The sequence below is a fragment of the Tachypleus tridentatus genome, chromosome 13 (genome assembly GCF_004210375.1).
Source record: "Tachypleus tridentatus isolate NWPU-2018 chromosome 13, ASM421037v1, whole genome shotgun sequence".
Lineage (NCBI taxonomy): Eukaryota > Metazoa > Arthropoda > Merostomata > Xiphosura > Limulidae > Tachypleus > Tachypleus tridentatus.
The window spans coordinates 117,943,127-117,962,993 of NC_134837.1; the positions used below are offsets into that span (position 1 = coordinate 117,943,127).

The window sequence follows — 19,867 nt, forward strand, 5'->3', positions numbered from 1 at the left end:
TTAGTACATATATTTATTTATTAGTACATATATTCATTTATTAGTACATATATTTATTGTTAGTACATATATTTATTTGTTAGTACATATATTTATTATCAGTACATATATTTATTGTTAGTACATATATTTATTTATTGGTACATATATTTATTGTTAGTACATATATTCATATATTTATTATATTTATTGTTAGTATATATATTTATTGTTAGTACATATATTTATTTTATTATATTTATTTATTATATTTATTGTTGTTAGTACATATATTTATTGTTAGTACATATATTTATTGTTAGTACATATAGTTATTGTTAGTACATATAGTTATTTATTAGTACATATATTTATTGTCAGTACATATATTTATTGTTAGTACATATATTTATTTATTAGTACATATATTTGTTGTCAGTACATATATTTATTTATTAGTACATATATTTGTTATCAGTACATATATTTATTGTCAGTACATATATTTATTGTTAGTACATATATTTATTTATTAGTACATATATTTGTTGTCAGTACATATATTTATTTATTAGTACATATATTTGTTGTCAGTACATATATTTATTGTCAGTACATATATTTATTGTTAGTACATATATTTATTTATTAGTACATATATTTGTTGTCAGTACATATATTTATTATATATTTATTTATTAGTACATATATTTATTGTTAGTACATATATTTATTACCCTCGTTTCGAAATCTGAAATTTCCAACCTAATCAGTGTTTTACAAAACTTTCGGGCTAGGACCCTCGAGATCTACCGTTGCAAATTTAGGACCGTTTAGAAGAGAAGGCTACTCTTAAATGTAAAGCAGGCTTTACTTTCACTTGTATAACGTACTCACGGTTGAAAGTGGGAAGCATATTCAACGTAATGTCAGACCTGGAACATTGGACATTGTGGTATGTATCCCAGAATGCTAACTGCTTGAATGTGGGTGTTTCCCAATAAGGGGTGATATATGTAAGATATAACATTTACTGGATTTAGGTATTCTACAAGTGGAATAGGAAAAATAGATGCTATGTTAGAAGGCGATTCATAGTACAACAGTGTTCCCGTTGGACACTGCAGATAGCCTAATATGGCTCTGTTCTAAAACAAACATATAAGTGCTGGTTTCCGGTAAGAACGTTGTATAATAACATCCTTACTGTACACCGGCCGTTTCTTGAAAGTCGCTACCGACGGGACGTTTCGTTCATCACACAGACTGAATAATAAGTATATTGGAAAAGTGACACATATAAAATTGATTTAACCAACACTACCATTTGGTTAGTATGGGTCTCACGATCCTTTTATTATACAGTGTTTAAACGTTATTTATATCAGTGGTGAGAAACGCTTTAGATGGCGGAGCGTGACAGTCACTGGTAATATGTATGACTGTAAGACTTATCAACAGCGTAGCGTGACATTTAGTGGTAATATATGTAATGGTAAGATTGACCAGTGGTGGAGCATGACAATCACTAGTAATATATGTGATGGTAAGATTGACCAGTGGTGGAGCATGACAATCACTAGTAATATATGTGATGGTAAGATTGACCAATGCGGCTATTGACCAACGTTGAACACTATAATGAAATCAGTTGTCTTTATTATAACGTGCACAAGGCTAAAAATGTGCAACGCATTCGACATCGTGTCTCAAACCCAGAATTTTGATGAACAGCCCGACACGTTAATCACTAAGCGACTTCCGGCCCTTACTACTAATTAAATATTTAAGTTTCCTAAATCTCCCCCCCCCTGAGATAAGGTTGTCTTAAAATATGTTTAAACGCGTTAACGAACTGATTAATTCTCGAGTAAAAGTATTCTTACTTACCTTTATTTCTACGTGAACACACCCTAACTCTATACTTTTAGCATAAGAAACACTCTATCATGAAGTTACGCAATGGGTTATCTATGCTCTGCCCAATGCGGAAATTGAAACCGTTGTTATAGCTGCATTAGCTCGCAGTTTTAACACTGTATCACGAGAAAATGAACAGAGATTTGTTTTTAGAAAGTACTTTCAAAGAGAACGTAGTATACGATTTTTAAGCCCACCGAGTAAAATGACTTACCTCCATGACACGAATGGAAGGGGATTTCAGTTTGGTTTGTTTTGAATTTCGCACAAAGCTACTCGGGGGCTATCTGCGCTAGCCACCCCTAATTTAGCAATGTAGGACTAGAGGAAAGGCAGCTATTCATCACCACCCATCGCTAACTCTTGGGCTACTCTTTTACCAACGAATACTGGGATTGACCGTCACTTTATAACGCCCTCACGGCTGAAAGGGCGAGCATGTTTGATGCAACATGGATTCAAACCCGCGACCCTCAGATTTCGAGTCGTGCGACTTAATCCACCTGGCCATGCCGGGCCTGGGGGTTTCAGGCTGAGGCTGGAACGTTTTATACTACACTAAGAATAGGTGGCACTATCACCAAGTTCCTTGAAAAAGTTGCTGGGAGGGGGAGTCTTGTGATACAAATAATTATGGAACGAATTAGCTGTTAACATTCCATCATAATGATGTAAACACTTGGTACTAACCTTTCACATTTCCACAGCCAATATAATTGTATGTTAGAACTACAAGGTTTGCAGTAAATATAGCTGAGGAGAGAGTTTGGGAATAGAGATGAAGAGGCGGTAGTCTCGAACCAAAGGAACCAAGAAGTTCCCCCAGTAAATGACGTTTAATAAGCGATACAATAAAGCCCTATTATCAAGGGTATGTTGGAACCCACCGTTTACTTCATACAACGAGATTCGGTAAGGCCTTACTAATGTCTTATAACACAACACCTCCCCCTTCAAAACACGGGAGTAAATATAAAGCGTCTTTTAACTATTTGAACAGTTTAAGAACAGTTACCAAGACGTCTCTAATTAAAACAAAAGGACACATTTCGTACCACAATGTGGTATTATACAAATAACTAATTCATCTTCTTGACAACATGATTGCTTCCTTAAATTTCTATTTCAAGTGTCACTGCGTTCTAGAGTAGGTCAAAGCGATTACTGGACTCGGTATAATTTATCTGTAGCTTGTTACTTGTTTTGTGAGGGGGGGCGCTAACTCTTAAACTAATCATAAAAATATTTAATTTAACAGCTGCAGAAAAGTTACTTTTTACTTGAGGGCGAAGTTTGTATGGCTCAGCTTAATTATTAAAATTATATTTCTATTTATTTTAATTTTTATTCATTTTCTATCTTCTAAGCTCGTCCCAGCAGATGGTTAGGACGCTTGATTCGTAATCTGAGGGTCATGGGTTCGAATCCTTGTCCCACCAAATATGCTCGCCCTTTCAGCCGTAGAGTCGTTAAATTAAAAACAAACAAACAAATCTCCCACTCTCTCCGTCCAATGGCTCAGTGATAAGCCCTGAGACCAGGTTTCGATACTCGTGCTGGGCACAACACAGATAGCTCATTGTGAAACGTTTTACTTAACAACAAACAAACTTCAACGTATACAATAGATTCAGTTCCATATCTTTGAGGTTTGCAGTTTTTATTTGTGTGTTTATCTTTAAACCCTTATTAAACGTAGGGTTGCTTCACGGGTTTATCACTTAAGTGATACGCAACACTGTAGTTTTAAAGCGACGTTGTAACAACTGTTATATTCACTCCAGATGCTTGAGTTCTATGTCGGTGAGAAGTGTTTTAATACGTAAAGAGTTATCGTGTCCTCTTGCCATTAACACATTATAACCTACACTTACGATTTTCCTGAATTTTACCAGTGTTTGTCTGGGTTTTAGCACTTTTTTATTTGTTGTTGTTAAGTACAAAACTGAACAACGGGCTACTGCCTGTGTTTTGCCCATCACGGATATCGAAACCAAGTTTATAGCGTTATAAGCCGTCTGACTTACCGCTTTTCCAGTGGTGGGGGGTTAGAATTTACTACAGTTTTCATATAATGGTGATTAGCTCTACTGAAATAAATCGTAGTCCATGAAATATCTTGAATCCGAAGTTCGAATACTCTCGGATAATCCAAAATGAGATCCCAAGCATAGAAATAATCTAATCACAACAATTTTTACATTGTTGGTTTGAAACCAGATTAGAGAGACAGCACACTTACCTGACGCAGCCCCCTATCGTTGGCCGGGCATGATTTTGAGTTGTGGTCGAGCTGCGCGACTCGCAGTCTCCCAACTCTTGGGCTAATCTAACGGTCGACTGAGAGAAGTGGATGGACACGTAATGCCCCCACGACTGAAAACTGAGCATGTTTGTCGACGAGTTTCGACTCGCATACAGGATTTTTTTTTCTCAGGTTCGAATATCTGTGTGATCAAACATAAGAATAAGAGGGGAACTAGCCTTTGTTTTAATCTGTACCTTGGCTTTATGAACAGGTAGGTCGCAAGGGGTCTCTTAATATTTTCAAAAACGACAAAAACAAACCATAACTGTAGGCGGTAGAAATATTAAATTATTTATCTGTCTATCAAACTTTCGTGTTCAGCTTGTCTATAGAACAAAAATCGACGAGTATGTTTAGAGGATCAAGTAACCACGTTATCATCACACTTATTGAGTGTACGTCTAGACTGATATCACATAAACCGTTTGAAAACTGTTATTTTTGGTACATGTGCTACTTTTTAAACTTTCTTGTATGAGATACGAGTATCTAAACCACCCTATAATTAAAGTGGCCTACTGCTAAGCTCGTAATCTTCGGGTCGCGGTATCGAAACAATGCGCCAAACACGCTCGCCCTCTCAGCCGTATGTGCGTTTTATTGTAACATCCAATTCTAATTTAAAAATGTATGTAAAGAACATACCAAGAGTTGACAGTGAGTGCTTGTAGCCGCTTGCCTTCATCGAGTGTTTATGTGAGTTAATGATTTTATGGTAAGTTATGTGTGGACGTGGAGTTCTCTGTTGAGTTTTTTTTAATTAATGAAACCTGTTTTATGATATTAGTGACGTCAAATTATGAGAGACAGTTCTAGTTAAGCTTAGTATAAGATTTCTGTATAAACACAAACGATTCTTTGTCATTAGAAATAATTATAAAAGCTCGGTCTGTTGTTACATTCACTACTTGTCTTTGACTTATACAAGTTTCGAGGAATTCCTATGGATAAGGGAAGGGAAAAAGACGTTTCTTGTTATGTTTGTGTCTGCTCATTTAATTCCAGCACGAGAGACTGGTGGGTCATTAAAGGGTTAATATCTCTGAAATCGAAATATTTCATTTCAGGGTCACACCCACTCTTCGGCCAAGAGGATGAACGTCTAATAGCATAAAGAGATTTGTGTAAAGCTAAAGTTAAGATGTTAATGGTGGAAACTTATCGATAAACAATTTACAGTTTAGGAAACAAAAGGTTTAGAGTACAGTATCTATGGGATCACGTAATCAGTACAAAAATACCAGTGAATGACTGTAGAATAGTCAGTGGATTGCCTGACGTTATGGTTAGGGATCAGTGAATGACTGTAAACTAATTAGTGGTCTACCTGACATCATGATTAGGGAACAGTTATTTTGTTTGTTTTGAATTTCGCGTAAAGCTACACGAGAGTTATCTGCACAAGCCGTCCCTAATGTAGCAGTGAAATACTAGAGGGAAGGCAGCCAGTCAACACCACCTATTGCCAACTCTTGGACTAATTTTTATCGAAGAATAGAGGGTTTGACCGCTAAACTGTAACGCCCTCTACTGCTGAAATGGCGAATATGTTAGTTGATGAGATTTTAACCCGCGACTAACAGCTTGCGAGTCCAACGTCCTAACCACCAGGTCGTGCCCGACCAGGGCCAGATATAGGAAGAGACATAAGTGCATATTTATGTGATCAAGTGGGGTACGTAGGTAGGTTCCTTGGAAAACAAACATTCGCAGTTAATATTTTGGGTCTTAAAACACTTGGTGATACATCGTGTACGAACCAGGAAGAGATGTGTGACAGTAGGTGATACGACCGTACATTCGATTGTTAGAAATAGGTAAGTTGATTTTAAAGGCTTTAAGAAGAGACTATAGACATTGATAATATGAAGAGTAAACTGGCATCCAGGAAACGTGACAAGGAGATAGGAGTCTTTCACGTATAAAATAAAAGAGGTTATTTTGTTCCCGGCTGAGCTTTTTAGGAGGTTGAGATGTTGTGTTACTTTTTAACTGAGTATTGATAAATGAATTAAAGTACAGAAACCCGACTGAAATTAACACTAAACACTTTCAGTGTTACAGCAAGGTCGAGATTTCCTTTAAGTGGTATCAGATAAGATTGATTGGAACTGGCTAACACTGATATATAGTCCGTGATGACGAGAAAACCCACTTGTAGAGAGAAATATATATGTAAAAACGGCTGGTATGGATAGAGAAAGTACTATGTAGAGGAGCGAACAACTCAAGCCCAAAATAAACCAATACAAAGGAACACCTTTATACCTATATTAATAAATATAATTAAACATCTAACCATACCCTCTACATTTCTACCCTCAATTACTCAACCGCCTTCAAACATGTGGTCAGCTACCGGTCAGTAACCCTTTCTTTCTTTGTGAACCTGACGATGACAGAAGAAAGTCAAAACGTTGTTCGCTCCTCTACATAGTGCCTTTTCTATCCATACCAGCCGTTTTCACAAACTGATATATAGACACTAATAACTAAAAGATGTTAGTAAATGATTGATGGACATTTATATAATGTTATCATATATGGGCAGGATGCGGCAAAAAAGACAGTGCCATAAACGTATTGGAAAATAATAATATGTCGTGGTCGCAGTACACCTGCTATATTCATTATGTAAATGACTAGTACTAGACCTCGTGGACCTCGTGGTCCTGAAAGGACGCTCTCTACAGAACAAACACGTCGTTGTCCATAAAGAAATAAGCTGAGAGCTGTAACATCACCAAGAGAGATCTTTTAAAGTTCGAACATTGGAGCTTGGTATCAGGGTTAATCAGAAATTATTTTAAAGCGGACCAAGTTGGTCCTTTGGTGTATTTAGGTAGGAACTAGAGGGGACTTAATCTCAGGACCCATGGTCTTGATGGAGGCCCATTCATAACTTTATTCTATGTAAAATTACATGGGATGTCGGACCAATAAAAGTTATTAGCCCATTGGCCCACAGTTCTTTAAATACGCCACTGAAGCTAATTTATATAGGGTTTGAGGAGCGTGTAGCATTGATGCTACTAAGGTACTGGTACTATACACAGATATCTGACAGAAAGCCTACTGTGTAACAAAACCACAACAATAATTCCATCTTATGAAGGACCTCTTCCACATTTTGCTATACCTAAGTAATTTGTATTCCATCAAGCTATGATTGGTCTGCTTCGTCAAACTGTGTCTGGTACTCCACTGCTAGGAGTCAGAAGGTTCTCTTTCATTCAGTCTCCTGACAACGGTATGATCGATAAGTCCACTAATTTACAACTATGTGATGGGAAATGCAGGAATATGCCACCTATGGAGAAAAAGCAGCAATTTAAAAATTTAAATATCCCTGTCTAAGGCAAGTCTACCCATCGTCAACTACGTGCTAGTTGTAGGGTTTGTCCCTCTATCACCGAGATTATTTTGAACTCTCTGAGCATAATATTTCTATTCTTTGTTGGATTGTAATCCATAAACCAAAAGGTTCTCAACTTTATACAACTGTCTCAGCGGTCAGATACTTAATAATGGGTTACGCAGGAAGTTTTTAAAACAACCTACAACTTTCATTGTTGTTATATTATCAAAACTGTAGGCGTTTCGAGAAAAAGAAATTATTTAGTCCGAATTGCTGATTAAAAAAATAATCAAATAACACTGGCGCAGAGTGACCTACAAACAAAACTATTAGTTGAGATTGCAGATGACAGCTGTGGGATTGGACATTTGATCACAGTAGATACAAGAATGTTATACAAAACAGTATGTACTGTGTCTACATGGGTATTTAAGATGTTGATAACTGTTGATACAACAATGTTTTACAAAACGGTATGTACTGTGTCCACATGGATGTTTTATATACTGATAACAGTTGATACAATTGAACAGTTGAACATAAATATTAAAAACTCTAAACGTGTCGCGATAAGAATTCCGTTAATGTACCACGTGAATAATGCGAACCAATCTGCTTCTCAGAACTGTTGATTTAGGAAACAAAGGTGGTGGGTCGAAATGGAGACCAGCAATTTTCATTGAAGGACACCGACGTTGTATGAAAACATGACAAAGAAATATAGATGTAAATAGATACACGGTTTCTTTCGTCTGGAGTGGTATAATTGGGTCAACAATATTCAACAGCAGTTTGGTATGTCAAACTTTGAACGACCCCTTTTAACGATAAAGACAAATGGTTGTAAGCTATTAGAATACGGTACGTGAACTGAATGACTAATAAGGTATTGCTAAACAATACCACTAACAAACGAAAGGGCCTCAGCCCTGCTGTTAATAATAGGAGAACCCCAGAGTAACTCATAATCCCAGGTCGTGAAAGTGGGTTTTCTCGGGGTACTCCCGTTTCCCCCCACACCTAATCCTTAAGCATTGGATCCATAGATCCCCGCTTGGGCACTTTGATCCATCGATTCATGCCCGGCCCTGAACTGGCCCGTTTGATTGTTGTTTGTATTTATCCGACCTGCTTCTCGTCGTATTTCTCCGTCTCTCTTTCTTCTGGGGGGGGGGGTTGCTTTGCCTCCACCTCGCTGCCTGCCACGCTTACCAGACAAGCATTTACATGTGTTAAATCAATCCATTAATCTGTCTATTAGTGTTACCCACTAACGCTATTATTTTACAAATTCCTACCTGGTGCGGGGTTGAAGGAGGACTAGTTAGTCTTCGAGCACCCCAAGGGATTAATGTTTCTTAGGAAATATTAATTTTAAGCCTAAACACCTGCAAATATATATGGAGAGAGAATTCGTAACAGTGATGCTGATCCACATACAGTATTGATTCACGTGTATTATTCTGTTATGTCTGAGTGTGCGTGTTCGGATTAAACGACCAGATGACACCGGTTACCATAATAAATATTTAGTTTTAAACTACCCTGTAAAGAAGAAAACCGTCTGCGATCAGGCAAAAATTGAAGTCTGGTAGCCAATTTCGAATTCCTGCTATACCATAAAATGTTTCCGATACATTAAAGCTGTTGGTGCGTAATAAGAGCTGAAGTCTATACCTTACTGGCCTCCTTATACCTTTATCAACTATTAGTTTCCCGTTGCCCCTTGAGAAGAAAGATCCACCTTTCGAAAGTGCTCGGGTTATAAGGGTTTCATATTTCAGTTTTATGAAGACTTCTTACACCTACGTGTTTTTAACACATCATGAGTTAGTATTCCAACATATTGTACTGAATCTCCTTCCCAGTTTTAACACATCATGAATTAGTATTCCAACATATTGTAGTGAATCCCCTTCCCAGTTTTAACACATCATGAGTTAGTATTCCAACATATTGTACTGAATCTCCTTTCCAGTTTTAACACATCATGAGTTAGTATTCCAACATATTGTACTGAATCTCCTTCCCAGTTTTAACACATCATGAGTTAGTATTCCAACATATTGTAGTGAATCCCCTTCCCAGTTTTAACACATCATGAGTTAGTATTCCAACATATTGTACTGAATCTCCTTCCCAGTTTTAACACATCATGAGTTAGTATTCCAACATATTGTACTGAATCTCCTTCCCAGTTTTAACACATCATGAGTTAGTATTCCAACATATTGTAGTGAATCCCCTTCCCAGTTTTAACACATCATGAGTTAGTATTCCAACATATTGTACTGAATCTCCTTCCCAGTTTTAACACATCATGAGTTAGTATTCCAACATATTGTACTGAATCTCCTTCCCAGTTTTAATACATCATGAGTTAGTATTCCAACATATTGTAGTGAATCTCCTTCCCAGTTTTAATACATCATGAGTTAGTATTCCAACATATTGTACTGAATCTCCTTCCCAGTTTTAATACATCATGAGTTAGTATTCCAACATATTGTACTGAATCTCCTTCCCAGTTTTAACACATCATGAGTTAGTATTCCAACATATTGTAGTGAATCTCCTTCCCAGTTTTAATACATCATGAGTTAGTATTCCAACATATTGTAGTGAATCTCCTTCCCAGTTTTAACACATCATGAGTTAGTATTCCAACATATTGTAGTGAATCCCCTTCCCAGTTTTAACACATCATGAGTTAGTATTCCAACATATTGTATTGAATCCCCTTCCCAGTTTTAATACATCATGAGTTAGTATTCCAACATATTGTAGTGAATCCCCTTCCCAGTTTTAATACATAATGAGTTAGTATTCCAACATATTGTAGTGAATCCCCTTCCCATTTCATAAACCCTCCTCCCCCACAATATAAGTTATTCAACTCTGAAGAAATATTTTTCATCACTGGGAACGTTTAAATGAGAATTTTTTTCTGTACTTCTTTCAAACTAGTTAAAATTCAAAGGTAAAATCATAAAACCGAAATATCAAGGTTTTGAACCCGATCCACCAGTTCTGAGATTCAGAACTCTACCATGAGGCCATCTTACACTTGAAAACTATGGGTTTGTTATAGTAAATAGCTTAACGAGGATGGTGACCAATAACTTACTGTATCTCTTTAATCAGTATTGATAAATTAAATACAGCTTTTCAATAAATACAGATTAAATAAATGACATATATGTCGTTAACTTTTTTTTCTAACATTAAGTAACCTCATCGGCGTCAGAAAGAGTTTCCACTAAATAACGTTTAGGATTTTTATTTAAAAAGTTAAGATATACACATAGGACTCGACTTAACTGCTAAAGTTTCTACTGAATAACGTTTACGACCGTTATTAGAAAGTTAAGATATACACATTGGACTCGACTTAACTCCTTCAGTTTCCACTAAATAACGTTTACGAGCTTTATTAAAAGGTTAAGATATACGTACAAGACTCGACTTAACTGCTAAAGTTTCTACTGAATAACGTTTACGACCGTTATTAGAAAGTTAAGATATACACATTGGACTCGACTTAACTCCTTCAGTTTCCACTAAATAACGTTTAAGACCTTTATCAAAAAGTTAAGATATATACCCAGCACTCGACTTAACTGCTAAAGTTTCTACTAAATAACGTTTACAGTCTTTATTAAAAAGTTAAGATATACACACAAGACTCGACTTAACTGCTAAAGTTTCCACTAAATAATGTTTACGACCTTTATCTTTTATGAAATATTATTATTTTTCATGATATGAAGGATATTCTACGTATATGACTTTGTGTTATATCTTATGCGTTTGCTCTCATTTGTTATTCCTTACTAGAGGGAGAGATATTCTGTAGTAAACTCGTTCCTATGACCTTGTGTGACCTAACCCAATAACACACACACAAAAGAAAATAGGGGTCAAAAGTGAAGAACAAAAATGTTACATTATGTGGGTACTTTTCTCCTTTGCACCAGTAGCTCAGTAGCAAGTTTGAGGACTTACACAGTTAAAGTGAGGGTTTGCAAACTCGTGGTTGGGACAGCACGGATAGCCAGCCCCTCGTATGCTTAATGACAAACGTTAAGAAACTCATTTGGTAATAGAAAAACTAAACCTAGCACGTTGTTCGGTTTTCTTTGATAAAAACGGTATGTTCCTTTTGTCGTGAAATAAATGAAAATAAAATATAACTTTAAGTACAACTTAACAGAACTGCAGCCTCTAATTACAGATTCCTAAACTTCCACTGTGTTGTCGTTCGAATTTCACAGTTCTACAGTTTTGATGTTACCCAAAAACTTAAACAAAACAATTCTGCAGTTTTCGTGTTACCCAGACGTTTAAACAAAACAATTCTGCAGTTTTGGTGTTATCCAGAAGTTTAAACAAAACAGTTCTACAGTTTTGGTGTTACCCAGAATTTTAAACAAAACAATTCTACAGTTTTGGTGTTACCCAGAATTTTAAACAAAACAGTTCTACAGTTTTGATGTTATCCAGAAGTTTAAAAAAAAGTAAAGCAGCTAAACGTCGTGTAATCTGAAACCTTCCTATCATTTCAGTTATAATTTAATAACAGTAAAACACGAAGCCTAATTGAGAACCAATCAATAGCATACAGCAATCATAACGACAGAAGTATGGAGCGCGTGCTCAGACAGCCACGCTAACAACCTGACCACGCCCGGTCCTCACACGTAGAGTGATAAAAAACATTAATCACTGACGTAGACTACGCAGAACAGCTCAACGCCCAAAACCTTTAGCCTTTCTTAAACCGAGCAACGTTTAAACTGCTATCAAAAGGTTTCTAGAATCTTTCTTTTAGCTCGCATTCTTTATTTCTGTGTATTTTATCACCAAGTTATTAATTAAGAAATCAGATTAGCTTGTGTACATTATCTTATTGTATGTTACTTTCTAATTTCCTGAGCCGATTTGGTGTCAGTAAGTTTTAATGCCGTCTAGGGATTTGATTATTGATTGATCACACTGCATAACAATTTGTTGAAAAGTTTTGCTTTCTGAAACGTTTTTGCTGATTGTGACAGGTATCTGGTGGGTATACACAAATATAGTTTTGGTTTTGCTTCATCACGTAGGAACTCTGAGAAATAGACAGTTAACTGTTTACCAGCAATAACGTATTTAATTGCGCTTATGTTTCTAATACGCTATTAAGTTCAACATAATTAAAAGTGTTTTGCTCCTTATTTCCGTTTGTATTCAATGTCCGGTGCATCACGTTGCAGTGTCCAATAGTAGTCAGCAAGCATTGACGGATTCCAGTTGCCCTGGTATTGTTTTTCCATTGTAGCAATGTCCTGGTGAAACTGAAGATTTCGATGAAACGGTACGGGATGAGCAAATCTGGATGTGATTTTCGTGATCAGCAGCCAAAAATCTATAAAGAACACTCGACAGTGTTCAAGAAGCAAAAACTTTGTTGTGCAGTGTTATTTGGAAATAAGCACAAAGGTATACAGTGGGCTGTCTGTTATTTGCCCACCACGGGTATCGAAATCCGGTTTCTAGTAGTGTAAGTTCGCAGACATTCCGCTGTCACTGGAAAGGGGGGATATACGCTAGGGGAATGACGAACTCGTGTTTTGAACCTCAGTTGACGTTTCTGCTAAATACATAGCACGCGCGTACAAACGGCCATCCGTATGGGTGAACTGTGAAAATTATATAATATTAAGTTTTCATTATTAAGATTATTAATGTTCCGGTTTTTTAAAGTTATTTCTTCTAAGCAATTCTACATTTCGCGAATCATTTTGTTTAGCGTTTCCTCTTTGACACAACATTTTTCCGGAACACTCCCACGAGATTCGAAAGTTAGCGCCTCTTGTGGTTCGATGGTAAATATGGAGGTTTTTCACTCGAAAAACCGGTTTTCGATATTCGTGATGGGCACAGCACAGACATCCCATTGTGTTGAACGACAGCCAGTTATGATGGATTCTGATTTAAGTCAGACGTTTAGTTTATGTTGTTTATTATGTTATTCTAACTTAAACTTTAAAACTAAGTGAAACTATTCACCTCTTTACTTAATGAGCATTGTAGGGTGAACTAACTTAAACTATACTGATTGAAGGAAAGCAGCAGGTCAACAGCGCTCTTTCTTGGGCTGCTCTTATTCAACTGAATAATGTGATTTTACAATCGATCTTATGGGGCACCGACTGCCCACACATGAGGGGTGGTTCTTTTGGGGGAAATAGCAAGGATATATATTGTGGATATGCTGAACATCTGATCATACTTAGCATCGACTTGTGCATTATCTCAGTGTTAGACCCAATATGAAAGGGTTATGTCCAATTACCTCTTGACCTCCCGTAGAATCCTAGCTAAGACAAGATTGTTTGTATTCTATATCCAGTATCAATATAACGAATTTCGCTGTGTGTGTCAAGTAACTCATCCTAAAACGCTGGTCACACCAACTTCTAAACGGTACCAAACCAACTGTCTTCTCTCAACTTCTAAACGATACCAAATCTATTCGTCTATCAGACAAAATCCAAACGTCGATGTCAGTCTAATCATCCATCATGGAAAATAATAAAAAAAAAATCAAATGTGTGTACGAAGTTGGGTGTTTACACCCACAACGTCTTAGTTTCTACCGCCTTTTACTGTATGTAGCTAGTTGTGGCAAAACAGTCACCCTTAAACTTCTTTAAGTGGAAATAAAACCACTCTAATATTTCTACTAATTAAATTCCAGTAACTGTCCATGGACGATTAAAATCAACACTATAAAACAACAGTGAACTTAATATACAACTAAAATAACATTATAAGGAGAATAAAACTTAGACATCTTCCATTGCCACATAAAAAAAATAAATACAAAATAACATTAAACTAAAACAGGGGTCGGCAAACTCTTGTGGAGGCGGTCTGGATAAGAAATGTTTTTATGTCTTGCGGCCAAGGCGAATAAAGAATGAAACCATGATCATACAAGGCTATGGAAACAACTTGTTTTTAATTACTTTAATGTTTTTCATTATAAGAGTATATATCTACATAAACATCCATGTACTATCATTCAATTAGAACTATGAAATTCTATTTTTTGGGGGCACAAAATATTACCAAATTGTGGTTTAAATTTTGTAGTTGAAAAGTTTTTTCGGACAAATAGGTTGTGCCAAATGCTGAAACCCATCCCCTACCAAAAGATTTTAAAGAGGTGTATATTCTTCGTCTGGGAGGCATTTATATCAAGTTTTCCCTTTTGTACTTGTTTTTTAACATGTCATTTGACTGCAAGTCAATAACTTCCACTTGAAGATCTGACGGAAGTTCCTCCATAATGCAGTCAAATGGATTTTGAAAGATTTTTAATGCTTTCACATTTTCATCGAGATCTGAAAAACGCTGTTGAAACTGTAGCTTCAGACCAGTGAGAATGTCTTGAGCAAATTGGAAAAGAAATGGAGAATTTGCTTCTTGGTTGTAGTTTTCACAGCAGAGAAAGTGGTTGAAGTTATTTATCATTAGCTGGAAGTGAAAGAAGGTTACTTTATATCGAAAAGCTTTTACTGCAGAGTATATGTCGCATATAAGCTCAGAATCGTCTTGCAGTCTAAGGTTGAACTCGTTAAAATAGTTATTAAGTCAGCCTAGAATGCCAATTTCCACAACCATTCACCGTTTACAAGTAGCGGCTGAGCACGATATTTCTCATTAAAGAACAATGTCAATCTCCATCCGAAGTTTAAAACATCGTGAGAATACTTGACTGCTATTAAGTCATCTTACAGCAGTGTGGTTCGGCAAATTGCTATATTCAGCTTCTATTTCTTCCAAAAATGTTCGCAACTGGTGATGATTTAGTGCATGCGATCGAATAAAATTCACTGTTGTTACGTCTGATTCTATCACACATGACAGATGATACGACTGGTTCTATCACATGACAGATCTAAATGTTTTCCACAAAGTCCCTGCTGATGCAGTGAAACACTATAAGTTTCATACATCCCATACTGTCACAAGCTTTGTAGACTTGTCCAACGAAACCTTTTCCTACACAACACATATTTTTTCCACCATCTGTTGTAATATTGTTTAAACGTTTCCAAAACTAGATTGTACTTATTCAATGTTTTCTCCACCTCTTCCATGTATGCTGTTCACTGAAGCTAGTTCTTCCATCGTAACTTCAAAGTTAGGAACACCAAATTGTCAGACACATCTGTTGATTCATCAAGAGCCAGAGGAAACCACTGTAAATCTTGTGCTTCATTGTTTAATTGGTACAGGATGTTGTCTCATATGTCTTCAACTCTCCTAGTTACTGTTTTTACAGAAAGACTAATGTTCTTGAATAAATCTATTTTTACTGGACATACTTCTTTAGCTGTTGTTATCATACAAGATTTAATTAATTCACCGTTAGTAAATGGTTTTCCTTTCTTAGCTAACAAACAAACTACTCTCAAACTAGCTTTAGTTGCAGCTTCATTTTTACATTTATTCTAGGAAAAACAATTGTTGTGATAAAATACCCTGTTTCAAGGCTTCATATTTCTCATGACGTAACTTTCCTGTCAGATGAGAATAGTGAGATGAATGTTTGGTAATGTCTATGTATTATATTACTTTAGTACTGCAACAGCCTAACTGCATACTACACACAATACTTTGTTGTTGTTTTTTTCAGTTACAAAGTATTCTACCCTCCAATGCTCTTTAAAGACACGAGATTCAGAGTCAATGTTTCGCCTTTTCTCTTGTGACATTATGAATGATGGGTAACTGCAAGCACAAGGTATATGTAAATTAGAAAAATTATTAAAGCAGTTTTGCAAAAGTTTTTTTAACAAAATAATTGATCACTTTAAAAAGTAGTAATCAGAAACAATAAAAAATAAGTTTCCTATAGGAAATAATTATGAAATGGTCCACAACATTAAACAAATTGTAGTCAAATAGTATTTTGAACTTACGAATAGATGCAGCCAACCAAATTTTACAAGAATACTTTATACAAGTTGTGGGTGTTAAAAAAAAATTAAATATACTGTATTTTATTTATCGAGCACAAACATAACACATGAAAAGTACGATGAAACTGCCGCCATAAGTCTGTCCACCGTTGGCCCGGCATATCCAAGCGTGTTAAGGCGTGCAACTCGTAATCTGAGGGTCGCGGGTTCGCATCCCCTTCGCGCCAAACATGCTCGCCCTCCCAGCCGTGAGGGCGTTATAACGTTACAGTCAATCCCACTATTCGTTGATAAAAGAGTAGCCCAAGAGTTGGCGGTTGGTGTTGATGACGAGCTACCTTCCCTCTAGTCTTACACTGCTAAATTAGGGACGGCTCGCGCAGATAGCCCTCGAGTAGCTTTGCGCGAAATTAAAAAAAAAAATTGTCCACCGTTAGCAACAAAATTAGTGAAGTTTTAAAAACTACTCGTTTTCTAAAAATGCATGAACATGTCTAGTATTGTGATAGGATGACTGAGTGAATATTATAGTATAATATATAAGATTGTTCCTAAATTTCTCTATTTTTTACAAAAACTATGTCAGAACTCTTATTCACCTAATAATGTTGTTACTTACCAATAAGTAGTCCACAACACAAGAAAAAAGACAATATAACAGAGGTTGTTCAAGCAGCATCGACACAGACAAAATGTAGCAAACACTGAATGAGTTCAAAACTTGTTAACGCGTCCGAGACCGCGTCTGACGACACTAAGCTACTTGTTTTGTCCTACTAGCGGCCAAGTATGCAGATTACTACAGAAAACACTTCAGTTAGCATTTAATGACGTAAAATTTGGTGTGTTCCATGTATGACACAGCATACAGTGAAGGGTTAAAACATGTTTAGCTATAAAACACTGATTTATTTGAGGCCACTGTAAAAATGAAACTTTTGCTCTATTTTTCGAAACTGAATTATATTGTTCGTTAACCAAAGATAGATAAGAAAAACAGAGAATTTTTAAACTTATATGCAAAAACGGCTCGTTCGGGTTGAGAAAATATTTTACATAGAAGAGCGAACAAAGACTTGTGATACTTTCTACAGAGAAGAAAAACAAGGAAACAACCAAACACAACCAACAGAAAGAAGACAACTTAGATAATTTTATTGACATCCAACAGCCAAACTTCCCAGGTAAAATTACAAATTTATATTTTCCAGAAACACCTAAAAACAACATCTTAAACGATTTTTTCAAAGAATTTTCTCACAAAACCATCAACATAATTTCACAAAACAGAAAACTAAAAAACAACCTTACAAAAGAGACATTAATTCCATAAAAAACCTAAAACAAGACAAAAACATAAAAATTCTAAAAGCAGATAAAGGTAACGCTATAGTCATAATGAACATGAATGAATACATCCAAAAAATGAATAACATCTTATCAGACACGAACAAATTTAAACCAATACACACAAATCCAACAAAGACACACGAGACGCAACTGAACAAATTACTACTACAAATGAAAAAAGCCAACACAATTTCACAAACACTTTATTCCTACCTACGTAAAACCGACTCACGCACACCGCAAATATACGGCATCCCCAAACCTCATAAACCAGATTGTCCATTACGACCAATAATGTCCACATATGAATCGTTTAATTACAATCTTGGTAAATACATAGCATGGGCATTCTCTAAATATGTAACATCAGCCAGCTCATTCATCAAAGACTCTTTTAATTTCAAGTCTAATCTAAATCAACTTAATCATAAAGCCTTAATGGCCAGTTTCGATGTTATATCCCTCTTTACAGAAGTTCCAACCACTGAAGCCTGCAAGATAGCCTTAGAACTCTATATCCGAGACCCTAACCCAACTATAGAAATTCCCAGTAACCAGTTAGCAACCCTCATAGAATTCACCACGATAAAGACAAACTTCATGTTCAACAACCAAAACTATATACAAACAAATGGCCTAAGCATGGGCAACCCAGTATCACCAGTTCTAGCCAATATTTTTATGACACAAGTTGAAACACAAGCAATTAACACAGCATTACATCCACCACTATACTGGTACAGATATGTAGATGACACGGTTGCGGGATTCAAATCGACAGAACACATACTTAATTTTTTCAATCACATTAACTCTATACATCCCAACATTAACTTCACATGTAAACAGGAAGAAAGCAATCAAATATCATTTCTTAACCTCAAAATTACAAGAACCGACACACAATTCAAAACAGAAATCCACCGAAAAATCACCCATACTGGACTATCCATTCCTTGGGACTCAGCACATGAAACAAAACAAAAGCTCAACATACTAAGAAACCAAATAAACACAGCCATAAAACTATGCTCACCAGATAAAATTAACGATGAATTAGACAAAATAAAACAATACTTCATCAACATCAATAAGTTTCCTCCACAAACCGTAGAAAACATTATACGCACACACCTAGACAAAAAGCAAAATCGACCACCAAATACAGCTCACGAATCAAAAACCACGAAACCATATACTGCTGTATACCATATATTCCTGACATCAGCAAACAAATAACCAACATTTGGCAAAATTAGTAACAAAATATGACATTCCAGTTAATACCAAATTTATTCAAAACCAGGCACAAAACTGAGGTCTATACTATGTAAAAACTACACTGACAAACACCACACCAACATTATTTATAAAATACAATGTGATAACTGCCACGACTTCTATATTGGAGAAACAAGTAGAAAAATGGAAACCAGATTCAAAGAACATAAAAAGTCACCTTCACACGTTTTCGAACACTGCAAGTCAAATAAACACAACATAACCATAGAAAACACTCAAATACTAAATAAAGAAACAAACATAAACAAACGCAAAATTAAAGAAGCCTTACTTATACAACAACTTAAACTCAAAATAAACCAATATAAAGGAACACCTTTATACCTATATTAATAAAATAAATAAAATTATATATTCAAACATCTAATACCGCCCTCTACATTTCGACACACAGTTACACAACCCCTTTCAAACATGTGGTCAACTTCCGGTCAGTTACCTCTTTCTTTCTTTGTGAACCTGACGATGACCGAAGAAGGCCGAAACGTTGTTCGCTCTTCTATGTAAAATATTTTCTCAACCCGAACGAGCCGTTTTTGCATATAAGTTTCTCAACAAGAGAATTTTTGTGTGCAACGTTACATATTCAATGAAGTCGGCGGGTCGTAGTTTGCCGACCCCCTGAACTAAAGGATGTGGAAGACATAGAGGCCGCTAGTTACTCAGGTTGGATTA

At 36.0% G+C, this 19,867-nt stretch overlaps 1 protein-coding gene across 4 annotated transcripts in view; it reads left to right on the forward strand.

The window, feature by feature from the left end:
• The window catches only part of LOC143238387 (uncharacterized), a 98,228-nt gene that overhangs the window by 28,123 nt on the left and 50,238 nt on the right, over window positions 1–19,867 (forward strand). Inside the window, exon 1 of one of the 4 annotated variants that reach the window (XM_076478554.1) lies at window positions 6,003–6,024. The exons of the other annotated variants lie outside the window; for them this stretch is intronic. The gene's annotated coding sequence lies outside the window, so the exon portion shown is untranslated. Of the gene's footprint in view, window positions 1–6,002; window positions 6,025–19,867 lie in introns of those variants that run through there. 4 annotated transcript variants of the gene reach the window in all.